Source organism: Episyrphus balteatus, chromosome 3 (genome assembly GCF_945859705.1).
Source record: "Episyrphus balteatus chromosome 3, idEpiBalt1.1, whole genome shotgun sequence".
Taxonomy (NCBI): Eukaryota; Metazoa; Arthropoda; class Insecta; order Diptera; family Syrphidae; genus Episyrphus; species Episyrphus balteatus.
This window is the reverse complement of record NC_079136.1, coordinates 98,495,547-98,510,303: the sequence shown is the minus strand read 5'-3', so window position 1 is coordinate 98,510,303 and position 14,757 is coordinate 98,495,547.

Sequence of the window (14,757 nt, the reverse complement as noted above, 5' to 3'; positions counted from 1 at the left end):
GACATCTTGTTCAGAATTAGAATTAGCGACGACAGGATTTGAAGAATCAGATTTTGTTTCGATGTTTGCGACAGCCGAATTGTAGTTCGGAATATCAGATTCGGAGTAAATAGATTTTATAGATCCATCAAGATTTATAACTTTAAAAAATTTAAACCCAGAGCTAAAGGATTTTATTTTTCCATTTTTCAACAGATCGACACAAATCTTACGAACACTGTACATTTTTTTTGTTAAATTGTCATTGAGAAACACTCTAGATACAATACCCAATTCAGGACATATTTTATCCAATGTGAGCGATGGTGATTGAGCAAAATAGTTTTTCATGACACGATCTCTTGTTGTTATTGATAAAAACTTAATCAGCAAAATTTTTGAATCACTTGATAGTCTAAAAACTTTGGAAAAATCTTCAGCCCTTATGTTAACATTGAGATAGGAACAGAGCTTTATTGCAAAGACGAAAATATCCATTTCTATTTCAGGACACCCCGACACTAAGATATCTAGTCTTTTGTTCGTAAATTCTATAATTTCAGAGCACTCACAACTTTGAGACTTAGGAATTGAGTTCAATTTAATTTTAATGTCCAAAATCTCATTATTTACGCACAACATTTTTGTCTCCAATTGGTCTGAGACTTCTTTAGACACAATTTCAGGTAAGTCTTTTTTTATGTCATCAGCAACCGAGTTCAAGCGCACATTCATTTGAGTGAATAGTTTGAACATGTGATTAAATTGTTTTGATATCATGACAGGTGAATCGGAGACAGAACAATTTTCACACAGAAGAACAGGTTCATCGTCAGTAGCATTGGCTAGAGCTAAATTGCAGCCCAAACAATTCGGCATAGCTTAGGTTTACCGATCACTCTTGTTTATTTTTTTTTATTACAAAATGTATGTACTTTATGTTATTGACTAGCACTGCACTGCAGGGAGGTAATTGAAAAAAAAAAAAAAAATATACAAAAAAAAAAAAAAAAAAACAAAAACCAGTTTCGATCGCAGAGAGAGCACTGGGTGATTTATGTGAGAGAGTAAACCACATGCACTTGTTGGTCTTATCAATTTAATGAAAATGATAATTACAGGGAATTATTTATTTAAGGAAAACTGCAATTACAAAAGATCTTAATAAATTTTTTTTCATTTATTGTATTCACAGTACTTTAATTAATAAGTTTAGATAGTTTCAATAAACTTTTAGGTTGAAATTAGGTCAATTAAAATTTTTTTTGGCAGAGCACACAAAGCACAGTGCTTATTCGTTTGACATTGTACGTTTCTATTTTTCAATAGAAAAAAGTTTTGAAAAGTTTGGAATGCAATTATTAAGATTTAAACCTTTTATTTAAGATTGTTAAACTTTTGTTGAAGAAAATATTGAGAAAAATTGAAAAGAACAAAAAAAAAAAAACATTTTTAAGATCGATTTATCCGTAAATGACAGTAATAATGGCGAGAAATATTTTTTCCATAGAAACCAAATTACACTTTTGCAATGGTCTTTGACCTTCTTAATTTGAATCTGGCATTAGAATAGCTCTAACGTGCAAAGTTTTTAAGATATTGAATTTTGAACGTCCAAATACTATTTTTGTGATGCTTTGGCATGGTAATATCTCCAAAACGTGATGTGATAGAATTTTCTGACTTCGGAATTGAGCTCATTAGAAAACCATTAGAAAAATATACTATTTGATTTCTATAAATAAACTTTTTTCAAAAATTAATGGCACTGGTCTATTATAGACCAGTGAGTGCCAATACGGTTTTCAGAGGGCAAAAGTTGAAAAAATTATTAGCAGCATATGAGTGGTTGGAAAATTTAGGATAAATAGTAAATGAAAGGGGAAAAATAAAAAACCCACAAACAAATTGGGGGAAAGGGGGTGGGTGCGCGAAAAAGTTGGGTGGGTGTCAAAAATCGTATTTTTTACAATTTCTGTCAAAAGTAGACCTCCTATTTTCACTTCTATTAGGTTAGTAAGATTTCAAAAACAATTGAATGAAATTTAATTTTCTTTTTTTTTTACTCCGCCCAAAAACAGATACAACCGATAAACAAAAACAACTCAAAAACGATTTTTTTTATTTTAGTGTTTTAGTATGGAAAATTTTTCAATTAAAAAAAAAAACATTATTCTGATAGGGAATTGAATTTTCCATTAAAAGATTTAAATGCAATTACATATATCAACATTTTGCTTTGTTTACGAGATATGTATATTGAAAAACAAATAGAGGGCTTTTGCACCCCTACCTTGCATTTCCAACCTGTTCTTTTGTAACCCATTGACCTCTCAGGCGCTGCACCTTAACTGTCTTGGCTAAATTAGTGTCCTTGCACAACCCATACAGTTCGATGTTGTATCTTCTTCTCCAATCATCAGAAATTCAAAATGTTTTTAAGATAAACTTGAAAAACTGACAAAAACTCATGTTTCTCTTTTTTGCCGTTAGAATTATTTTATAAACGGTTAGAGGTACGAAAAAATGTACATATACATACGAACTAATTTTTATAAAATTTAATAAGCTTTGTTGTGGGACAAAATTTTTCGATCCGATAAACCGTTTTCAAGATGTGAAAAACTGAAAATACTCTTAATTGCCGCTAGAGCTCCTTTCGGATTCTTGATGGGGACTTTTTTTGGGTAATCTCCAGACATTTCTTAGTGTGTGTGCCAAATTTCAAAACTGTTGAAATTTGTTTGATGTAAAAACCTTCATTTACTGGACTGACTCAATTTTTATAATGCTTGGAAAAACTGCAAACTTGTGGTGAAATATACTTAAGGTGACAATAGCTGCGTTCCTTTGGAAATATTTATCTACTGCTTAGTACTTAAAGCTGCTTTGAACTACTTTTTCATTATAGCAAAAGTAGTTCAAAGTAGTTTTAAGTACTAAGCAGTAGATAAATATTTCCAAAGGAACGCAGCTAATGTTGGGGTTGTTCACGCTTTAGAATATAGGAGAAAAAAAGTTAGAATCGGAAAATTTGCATCAACATCTAAGCTCGGCCATCTGGTAGCGACAGTTTTGAAACAAAAAGATAAATCTCCTCATTTTGACGATAGATGCTTAGAGCTTAAAAGGTCAACATAAAGATAAAGAAAAGGTTATGCATACGAAAGTAAATAATCCAGATCTAAGGCTCAGCATAGTAAGAAGAAAGATATTGATCTGATCAGATAAAAAATTATAAATATCATAAAAACCTAGACTCTGACAAAGAAGAAGTTAAATTATGTTCAATTATCTGCAAATATGACGGAGGTATTTCAAACAATGTGCATTGAATGTCAATTATTCAAATCGTAAGACTTCCACTTGATATTATACCTAGTTATTTTGCTGTCACTAAAATAATTTATAACTTTATAAAACCTTTTCTACAACATGTTGTTTCACGTTATTAAAAAACAAATATTATGATACAACTTTCCTGCACCTGCCTGGCCTGATACATGCCCTGTGCATATTTAACGTCTAGACACCCGCAACAAAATAAGTTTAAAAAAAAATATAAGAAAATAATCAACTCTAACTCAAGCACTTAGTAAAGTGCGGCGCCATTGTCACATACTATGGAAAATTCAAATTTCCAAGACGAACAGCTCTCTGCCTATATTTTACAGAGTTGATTCTAATTAATCTGGTTTTTATATTTTAATGAAATATACGATACAATTTAATGATATTAATTAACAGGTAATAATATTTACAGCGGCGCACTCTATAATTAATAGCCTCCTGTTTAATGAGCTTATTACTTTATTATATCGCATTCAATGGGTCTTAAATCTGATATGAACGTGCAGGAAAATAATTTTAATAAAAAACGGCACAGCTCCTGCTGATAAATGATCTGCTGCCTCAATGGTTAAATAATTTATGAAAATGCGTTCAATATTTGAATTGGAATTGGTTATTCAAAAGGTAGCCGTAAACAATTTGTCTCAACTGTCATTATATGAATGAAATGACGGAATAATTTGATCGATCATTTTTTTTTCACACCCAACTTATTCATAATATCCAAATGGATGATACTTACTTACAACGATGTTAAAGAAGGCAATGAATGCTGGCTCTTGAAGCCCTTAAGTTCGTTAAACTTATTTTAATTTGACCCTCAGACTTCTGAAATATAATTTCCATTTTTCACTTATATATGGCTCTTTTTCTCTTGGGTGATATGTCATCCTCTAAATGTCACATTTACATATCGTAAATGATAATTTCACCGTAAACATGTCACTATGAAGTTATTTTTAACTGTCACATTAATTTAAAAACTAAAGTTTTATGGTAGCTAGAGCAGCTGATTTTGACAATTTTGAAGAATACTGGTCGTGTTATTTCCGTTTTAAGAATATTAAATTGAAAATATTCATCGGTTTTATTGAGAAACAAGAAGTAATAAGTTGAAGTTTGGACCTGGACGTTATTGTTTATGTGTAAAGCAAGGAAAATAATGAAAAGCAAACTATCTTACACATTATATTATGAATCTATAAAATGAAGTTGCATTTTGGGTTGATATTTCTGACAGAAAATAAAACAGTTAGAAATGGATATATGAAGAATATATGTAAAACCTGCTTTTATTTGAAATGAAAAGGCTTTAAGGTTTTTTATAAAAATATCAATTAAAAAACAAAAACAATTTAAACTAAAAAAATATTTGTAGTAAATAAAAAAAATGCATTAAAAAATTTTTTGTTGGAACTGAAAATATTTTGCATTAAAAAAATTATTCCAAATAAAAAATTTTGTGAATTTAAAAAATAAATTAAATGCCAATGTGTCCATTAAATTTTTTTTAAATATTCATCGAATTTCTTCCAATATTGGCTATTTGACTATACATTTTCCAAATAGTCAAATTTGTACGAAATTCGACGAATATTAAAAAAAAAAAAATAATTCACACAGTCATTATTTTGCATTGAATTATTTTTTAATACAAAAATTTTTAAGTTGCAGTAGGTAAATATTTGCAATTTTTTTTTTATTTCCATTTAGTTTGTAACAGGCTTCAATATTATGGGATTACCTAACTTAAAGTTGATGAGAACCATTTCAGGGTTGCCTACATTTTTGATGTTTGGTTTTCAGTAAGTGTAGAAAATATACCCTGTTCTTTTATTCATTTAATTTTGAGTATTTAAACAATTTTTAACAAATACTTGTATGTATTTTCGGTTTAGAACCCAATGCGACGCGAGACTTAACAGTAAGAAAATACTCTCAGATAAAGTAAAATGTATATTTATGTAGCTATACGTTTTATGTATATTTTACAGTTATTTATTCATATTTTACAGTTAAATTTGTTTAAATTTTATAAAAAATCTTTTGTAAATGAAATAGATATGAATTTTAAAAATATTATACACTCTGGCGTATACGTACTTTTTTATAATAATTTTGTAGGACAAGAATTGTTTCGTGTTACAAATAAAATCGATGATCCTATAATTTTTCTTTTTACTTCCTATGGTATAAATGTAAGCTAAAATAAATGTATATATGTATTAGGGTGGACCAAAAAAATTATTTTTCATTATTTTGATTTGCTCTACCGATAAAAAGAATTTTTTTTATTTTTTAATTTTCTCAAAAACTAGAAAGCATTGAAACATATGGACTTCAGTATTTGATAAGAAATCAATTGTGACACTTTATTTTATCAGCCATTTTTTGTATTGTAATCCACAATCTTGACAGAAACAGTATTGAATGTGTTTTTTAAACTTTTTTTTCCCAATTTTTTACTTTTTAATCGATTATTTCAAAAAAAAATTGATTGAAATAACTTTAATTCAAAATTATTCTAATTTTGTGTGTACAGTGTACAGTTCTGGCTTTTGAAAAAGCTATCATTCATAACTGTAAGTGTTGCCATTGTATTTAACTCCTCTACAAAATACTGTTATCAAATCTCGGCGCGCAAGATATAGTACCCTCCCCCATTTTTCCTTTACTTGTTTTGGTACGATCTTTTTAAAAAATTATTTTTCTTTTATCAATCTAAGAAGAATTGAGCAATATAAAAGCACGGTTTTTATAGTAAATTTAATAAGGAATACGATAAAAATAATTTTAACCGTTATAAAAAATAGTAAAACATAGTTTTAAGGCTTTTTTCCCAGCATTTATCAGTAATTTCGACTTCTAACGCCTGGGAATCAGTCGAAAATATTTTATTTTTGAAAAGATAAAAATTGAGGTAGGTAGATCTATTGATACTCAATACTTTTTAATCAAACAGCTTTTCGATAAAAAAAATTATTTAAGCCATAAAAAATTTAAAAACTAAAAGAGCTTATTTTTTTTTAATAAAGGGGTGCTCGCAACCCCTAAAAAATGATTTTTGTGGTCCACTCTAATATGTATGTATAATATTCAATTATAAAAAGCAATTCCTTAAGGGTGGTTTTATTCACTTTTGTTCAACTTGCCGATAAATGACAGTTTAGAATGTTTATTAAAAATATTGCGGAAGTTTCGTTGCTTTTTTTTTATATTTACATGAGTATTATGAGAAAATGGCCATGAAAGAGAATTTCAAGAAAAAAAGGTCTCAGTCAAAAAGAGTAAAAAATACAAAATAACTACGTCAGAGTCATAACAAATTTCTGATATAGTTTTAGGCGCTACTGTTGGATTACTTGTATTTAGAGTAGAAGATTGAAGTTTTTTTAAGTTGTCACAACTAAGTTTTAAAATCTAGTAAACAATTAAGGAAAACAACAATTTATTCTTTAACAGCTTTTAAAATAACTTCGAGTCCCGAACAAATTTTAGTTCCTTAGTACATTAATTAAAATTTATAAAAAAAAAAGAATCAAAGGAAAAAGCTTCAGGTCAAATAAAACAAATATCTTCTTTTTGTCACAACGTTTCGTCCATGTATATGAACATCATCAGGTGAACAATGGTTTCTATTTAAGCATTGATAAATATTTTAAGAAATGTTTACAAATTATTCACAATACAGTAAAACTTACAAAAAATTATTGTTACATTAAAATTAAATAATAAATTTCTTACAACTACACAGTATAAAGTTTAACTGACAAGTAACATGTCCTACAAACATAACATGAAAAATTATTTGAACATCACACACATAGAGATCATGTTGCAGAGCTTTTTCTTTTTCTCTTCTCCACCAAATGTGGAGTACAATTCGTACAAATTCGTGTTTTTGCAATAACTTGCACTTTGAACCAGTGATGCTGTATCCTGTATGTACTAACCTACAAGAAGAAGATGACACTTGTAATCAGTCGTGTGCGCTGATGATGATAGGCAAGTTCTATCGAAACGCGTCTAGGAGGTAATTTTCGTGTAAATGTGAATTCGTTTCGTGTTTATGTGTGAAAATTAAAAAAGTGTGATCAATAAGGTCTAAAATAATTTTCTAAAATGATGTGTCATAACCTTAGGTTATTTTTTAAATTTCGCTGTTTGTGCAGTAACAATGCATTTGGTTAAAATTTGGGATGTCCAAAACAAATCTAAGTCATATTTAACTACCACATAAAATAATAACCCAAACTACACGGTTTGTTGGATTTCTTTTTTTTTTTATTTATGGGATTTGAAAAAGACAAATGGCCAATTTTTATTAAGTTATCGCCAGTAGTTGATTTCCCAAACTGCATAGTTTTTAAGCTAAAAAAAAGAAGGTCATTTTTTCGCTATAAATTGATTACAGAGGCGTAAACATTCCATAAAAGAAGAGCGTACTTAATCCGAAAATGGACGTTACAAAAATAGCTTTCATCTATTAGCCCGGACTCAAATATTAAATTAATCCATATACGCTTAATCGTTCAATTCAGTTCAAAAACCTTACAAAACTGTTATTATTTCTCAGGAATTTCTTTTAATTAACTGTCTATATGCTTTTAATTTAACGAATTTCGTTCATCTCAGCAAAAGGAGAATTTAACATTTAAATTATACCATATCATTTCTTCATACTTCTGTATCAAATGGGCATGTTATTATACATTACACGCCTAAATGCATTACAAAAAATATAAAGCTCTTACTCAAAACTTTTTAAAATAAACCAAAATTTCTGCCATAATCAATTAAGACACCTGTGTACCAAAAGAAATAAAATCTAATCCTTCACGCAATGGTTTTTTTTTTTTTAAATTGACTAGAAATTTAGGTACCTATGTAGGATTGATATGGTCAGAAAAAAATCCACAAACAGACTTTCTGAAACTTTCTTAATTGCTCTCGAAAATAAATGATGGATTTGATGGAATGCCACATAGTAGTCAGAGTCACATATAAATAAATTGAAATCAATTCTCTTCTAGATATGATTGTATCTATATTATTTTTGCATCAAAAAAACTTGAATCGATCAATCACTGTTTCGAATGCGATACGGTATATTATTCTTTGAAGTTCGCATCCCAATAAAACGTACGACAAAGACAGCATAAAAACGTGTCGCCTATTTGTTCCAGTAGTTCCATCATTTAGCATTCTACAAATCGCAACAAATTGTTTTTTTAATTACAATTAGATGTGCCAAGCCAGCTGTGTAGTTCTCATTGTCTTCGCTTGTTTCAACTTCATATGATAACGTGTTCAATGTTTTAATACACCAAATACATTGCATCCACTTATGGTCATTGAACAGAGACGTTCTACTGGAGCAGTAGACAAGGTGTATTACACTCAAGTTATTTCAGCATGCACTTTTCCTTTCGTATTTTGTCCCGCAAGAAATAGTTGAGAGTCGAGACTACTCTACGTGACACAAATGTCCGCCTGGGAATCTCTTATTCGCACGTTTCATAGGTTTCACCGAGTAATTGCACAAAATGCCATCAACGGTATAGCACGATATGCTATATTGGTTATTGCTTGACATTGACCATAAACAGCGTATAATGATCGAAGGCGTTTAGAGTGACTAATTTGATGCCAAACGGTGTGGATCGTCGGCATACGTATATGCTATGATTCCGTCTGATATAGAGTTAGTCGACATCGACATTTTGTATGATCGGAATGCAAAACAAATTGTGTTGTGTGAACTATATCAGTCGATAAGACATCAATTGACAGCACCTACCTTATTGTCTCTAAGAGCTGAGATAAGGGGGAAAGTGGCTGCACAGCACATGCATAGGACTCAGGTTGTTGTTTAAAAATTTTTAGATGAAATCTACTGTGGAGGTCTACAGTTCTATACCCGTCAGCATGAACTACTAAGTGTATACCTAGTACTGATGGCTACTTTGACACACAGTACACAGAATAAGGTAATATGTTCCGAATTTTGTCAAAATTTGTTTGTCAAAAACGGAGACTTATCGGCTTTTAATTTATTTATTTGAATCACACTAAACAAGAAATTTGTTTTTGTTTTAATTTATAAAATGTCATTTGAAAAAAGTATTAATTGAAAAATAACAAATTTTGTTTGTGCTTCTTGTCGGAAAATGGTCAAATATTGTTAAAAAAATTTGTTGTGTATACCCGGCACAAAAATATTTTTTTTTATTCAGTGTAACAAATGTTGGTTTTGCACTGCGGTTCATTTGCTCAACGTTAGCCCAAGATAGCCTAACTTTTTTGTTTTTCTTTCTTCCGCTATTTTTTCAAAAGATACAACAAAAAACTTTTATTTTTCATATCAGAAACCGAAAAAATTGTTATTTTTTTCCTGTGAACAAATTGTTAGTTTAAAACCTTGGTTTGTTTGCCCAAGGCTAGACCAGGATAGACCAACTTTTATTTTCGCTATCCTACGCTTAGTTTAAAAATTATAGAAGAATTAGTTTTTATTCACCACACCAAAAAAAAAGTACGTATACAGCACAGTGACTTTTTTTTAAATTTATAATTGAGAACAAACAAGTGGATTTACACTTGTGTTTGCATAGCGCCTCAATTGTTATTTATTTGACTTAAAATTTGTACCTGATTGAATGCAGTCCATATCGAATGTAGTCCATATATGGGTACATTTCACCTTAAAATCCACAACATACAAATATTTTTTCAAGTGTAATAATAAATCATTGATTTTTTTGGTTTGCCATATAAGCACCTAGACTCAAGTAGCACACTGGTGTATGAATTGGTGTAAATTCATTAATTTTGGTGTAAGATTGAGAAAATTGAAAATAAATGGTGTATTTTTCGAAAAAGTTCTTAAAAAAATTATACCATTGTCTTTTCTGTGCAAAATTTCAACATTTCTTTTAAGATTCCGTGCAAAAAATACGCCGATATTCAGTAGTTTTTATAATATACCATTAATGGTGCATAAATTATTCGATTCTGAAAGCAACCAAAATGGCATATTTTGTACACTACCTATATTTTGGTGTAGGAAGTACACCCTGTTTAAATAAAATTCACAAGAACACATAAGTGGGAGACGCCATATTTTTCAAAGAAAATCAGGTAAAAATAAGATTCGGCTGGCTGCCATTTTAAAAATGAAGACAGAGTTTAATTATTATTTTACTATATATCGATTTAATTATCCCTCATTCTTAGTTTTTTCGATTCTTTTGTGTATTTCTCAAACTCAAAGAAATAGTTTTTCACAAAAAATCAGATCATTTTTTATACCACTAGTGCTATTTATATACCGAAAATCGGTATAATTTTTTAACCACCAGTGTTTAATATAGGTATACGAGAAAACGGTGTATTTTTTATGTTCAAAATGCATATCACGAAAGTGCAAAAAATACCCCAAATATTTTGGTGTATTTTAGATCTTTGTGCTACTTGATTAAAAGCTACATGCTTAGTAAAATATATCCAAACATTTTTCAAATTAATCATGCTAATTCCAACAAATTATATAATTTTTTACTTCCTCTATAGGGCAAGTATTGGTTTCGTGTAGAAAAAAAAATTGAGGTTTTAATCAAAACCAACATTACGATAATGGAGAAGATCAAAAAAATGGTTTTCGTCATGCCGTCCGTCGGTCTGTTTGAATGTGCGTCTGTGCGTATGTGCGTCTGTGCGTCCATCTGTACATCGAGCTAGGGCCTAAACGGATGGATGGATTTGCTTGAAACTTGGTACAGATGATTTTTACGTAATTTCCTAGGTCCGTTTTTTTTTATTTTTTTAATATCTCCTTTTTAACGCATATCTTCCATATAACGTTTTCGAGGTATTGCAATTTTCTCGAAAACGGCTCTAACGATTTTGATAAAATTTGGTGTGCGTAATAATCTTATTGATTCTAACAAATGTGTGTTTTTAGATTTTCTCAAAAAATGCGGAGAACTGAAATATGGCGTTGCCGTTTTTCAAAAATTGACTTTATTTTTTAAGGTTCATATATTTTATCAAAGCATAAGTCAATTTTATTTAAAATTTACAGATATCATTTTGAAGTGTAAAATGTAAAAAAAGTTAAAAAAAAGTTGTGGAAAACAAAAATTTAATTGAATTTTTTAACTTTCGATGTTTTTTTTTATTTTTTTTTCTCGACACTTAAAAAATCTAAGATTTCCAAAAGATATTTAAGATAAAGATACTTTGAACTACAAGAGCAAGTACGTTCGACCCAGTCGTGCATTTTATTTCGTTAGCACACCCTTAGTTAAAAAATTATAACAAAAAAACTTTTTTTTTAAATACCAACCTCTCAAAAATCAAAATTTGTTTTTTTTTTTCATTGTAAAAATTGTTCTTTTTCCACTTTTTCACAATTTTTTCGGTTTCTGATATGAAAAAAAGTTTTTTGTCATATCTTTTGAAAAAAAAAAAAAAAAAAAATAGTGGAATAAAGAAAAACAAAAAAGTTGGGTTATCCTGGGCTAACGTTGGGCAAAGAAACCACAGGCACAAAACCAACAATTTTTACACTGAATAAAAATAAATTATTTTTTTGTGATTTTTCATAGCTATGCAACGAAGATAAGTGCCAGATTCAGATGAATTGACTGATGACGAATCTCTGCAAATGAAATAAAAACATATTTTGAATTTGGAAGTGAAAATTTAGGTAAGTACCTAAAAAGACTGGCAGATATAACTGCCACCTAATAACGTACTATGCAAATTGCCGTGAAAAAAAGGTAAAAACATGAGATCTAATAAAGGTGACTTCTACTTGCTTTTTCATCGTTGGAGACAGGCTCAGGCTAAATGTCATGAGTTTAAACTGCGTGAACTCACCTTAACATCGCCTTAAAAATCCCTTAGGCCTAAAACCCTCTGTCAATAATCTAAATAGGTCCGTTAAAGTGTAGAAAGTCCACATTACCGATACCATTGATGATTTTTGAAAAGACGATTTTTGAAAAGACGACCGACGCTTTGTCGACATTAAACGTCAAAACCAATTTTTCAAAAGTACGCCTTTTTTCGTAATCATAACCAAAGGAAAACAGTGAAAATGCGCTTAATAGATATAATAAATGCTTGTTCTAAGCAGTCCCCATCGTTGACCTCTCTTTGATATTTGTATCACCATTCTCTTTACTTATTTAGTTCTTTTTAATTTGTTTTTACCTTCAAAAAACACTAAAAAGTGCCGATACGATAATCATCTGCAAATGACTTCGTATACTCGGTGAAAATGGACCCCAGCGTATCTGGGGAATTAAAAAAAAACTGCTTTTGAGGTCAAAATCAAGTCATAGACGGACATCTTATAACGAAACATTGGAAACACGTCATCATCAAAAGCCATTGTTTAGAGGTAGTAAAAACGTTCGTCTGCCAATTTAACTCCCGCTAAAAATACTCGACAGTTGATAAGCCAAGCCCTCTCTCTAGGCAATTGTGTGAAAATTTAGGAACAAAGAGAGCTGGCTTACGCATAAACCACAATTTTACCTACCTCCAAAAAGTTTTTGACTTCCCACAGAGGGACGACGCATAGTAAGAAAGAAATCATCTCCAGGTTAAATTGTCCAACAAAAATTTCTCACGTCACACATCAAAATATCTAGGATCTTGAAATAAAATACAACGAAATAGACGTTTTCAAGGAAGAAAACTTCACTTTCCACTCTGTTCATCAATAGGAACCACCTCAACCAGACGACTGAGCTCTTCCTTCATAAGTATGTATAACTCGTAAGGTCCATTACCTACAGCTTTTCAATTTGGTTAATGGAAAGAGTAGTAAAATTAAAATGCAGTTTTTTTTTATTTGTTGATCTTTTCATTTTTATCTCCCTCCTCCTACTGAAATTTTAAATGATAGTATTTTTCTATTTCAAAAAACCTGTGAGGCCCTTCTTGCGGAAATGGCTTCCGCAATCTCTAAGTTTCATTGATCTGATCGTTCGCCAAAAGCCCTTCCGTATCAAATACTTTTGATACTTCAGTGATCATTTCAAAATAATCAAAGTCTTGGCATTGCACATCATTTTTTCCTTTGAGCGTAAAACATGTATTTGAATCCTTAATTACTCTTTTATTTATAGGAACTCATACTTTTCTTCGATCCATTTCCTAGTGGGATGTATAACAATTTCCTTAACATCTGCCCTAACATCATGTAGGGCCAAAAAGGAACTAACATGATCGAGAGTGTTCTTTCATTCATAACATACCTAGATGGAATATTGAATTTGATAAAAAAAAAAAACAAAAACAAAATCAATATGCAAATTCTAATCTAATTAAAATTCACTCACATCACAGAGACTAGCAACGACAACACGTCACCTCCGGTCCACATTGCACACGCAGGACGCAACGCAGACTTGATCATCTTGTTTTAGGACAGACAGGCCCTTCTTGCAGTGCGAGTTTTATGAAATGTTTGTCAGCTGTGACAGTATTCTCATGTCCAAGTCGAAACATTTCGCCTATTCCATTGCAGGCCTCGTCATTAATTAACCGATGTCTCTCTAACACGATTTCAATGTCCAGTGCCGCCTCTTTATATATCCAAAAGAATATAGGTATGTCTACCCTGTATGATGTTTACTAAGCATCTTTCTCTATGGGGCAACAACACCTATTGCGCAAGATTCATGTTTGAAGACACGTCGCGACCATATCCTTCGCCTTTGAAATAAAAATAAAAAAAAAGAATACAAGTTCTCTATAAAATGGTCCAGAGTCAATCGATAGCGGCGCTGCAGGGCGGTGGCGGCGGCGTCATCATTAGATTGGTCGTCTCGGAGCATTATGCCTCGACATTGCATTAATTTACTTCGACAATTGATCGATTTAATGATCTCAGAGTATATACGCGTATAGTTGAGTTGAGTTGGGACTCTTTCGCGAGCTCCTTTAATTAGAAGCAAAATTTAAAATGGAATTGATTCGAGAACTAAGCGCAGCGACAAAATGTCACGATCGTCGATCGTCTAAGTGAGGACGTGCATGCTATGACGATGTCATAATACAGATCATAAATTTTATGCTTTACGATCAAACGAACTTGGTTTGAATTGTTTTTTGTATTTTTGCATTTTGCGTATATGGGTGCGCTGCGCATATTGTTTGTCACCTAATATAGGAGTATTTACACAGTCATTATAGGGAGCATTTTATAAAAGTTATTGACAAAGTGAACATTTAGCCAACTCTTAGGATCCTCGCAGCGAGACCTTTCAGCGAGTTAACTAAAATGTCCAATGGAACAACAACATGTTATTTTTATTATACTTTAAGATATTCCTACATACTCATACTGAAAGGATGACTCTACACTGTGGTTATCCAGCATTCAGACAAGGTTCTTAATGCTGGACATTG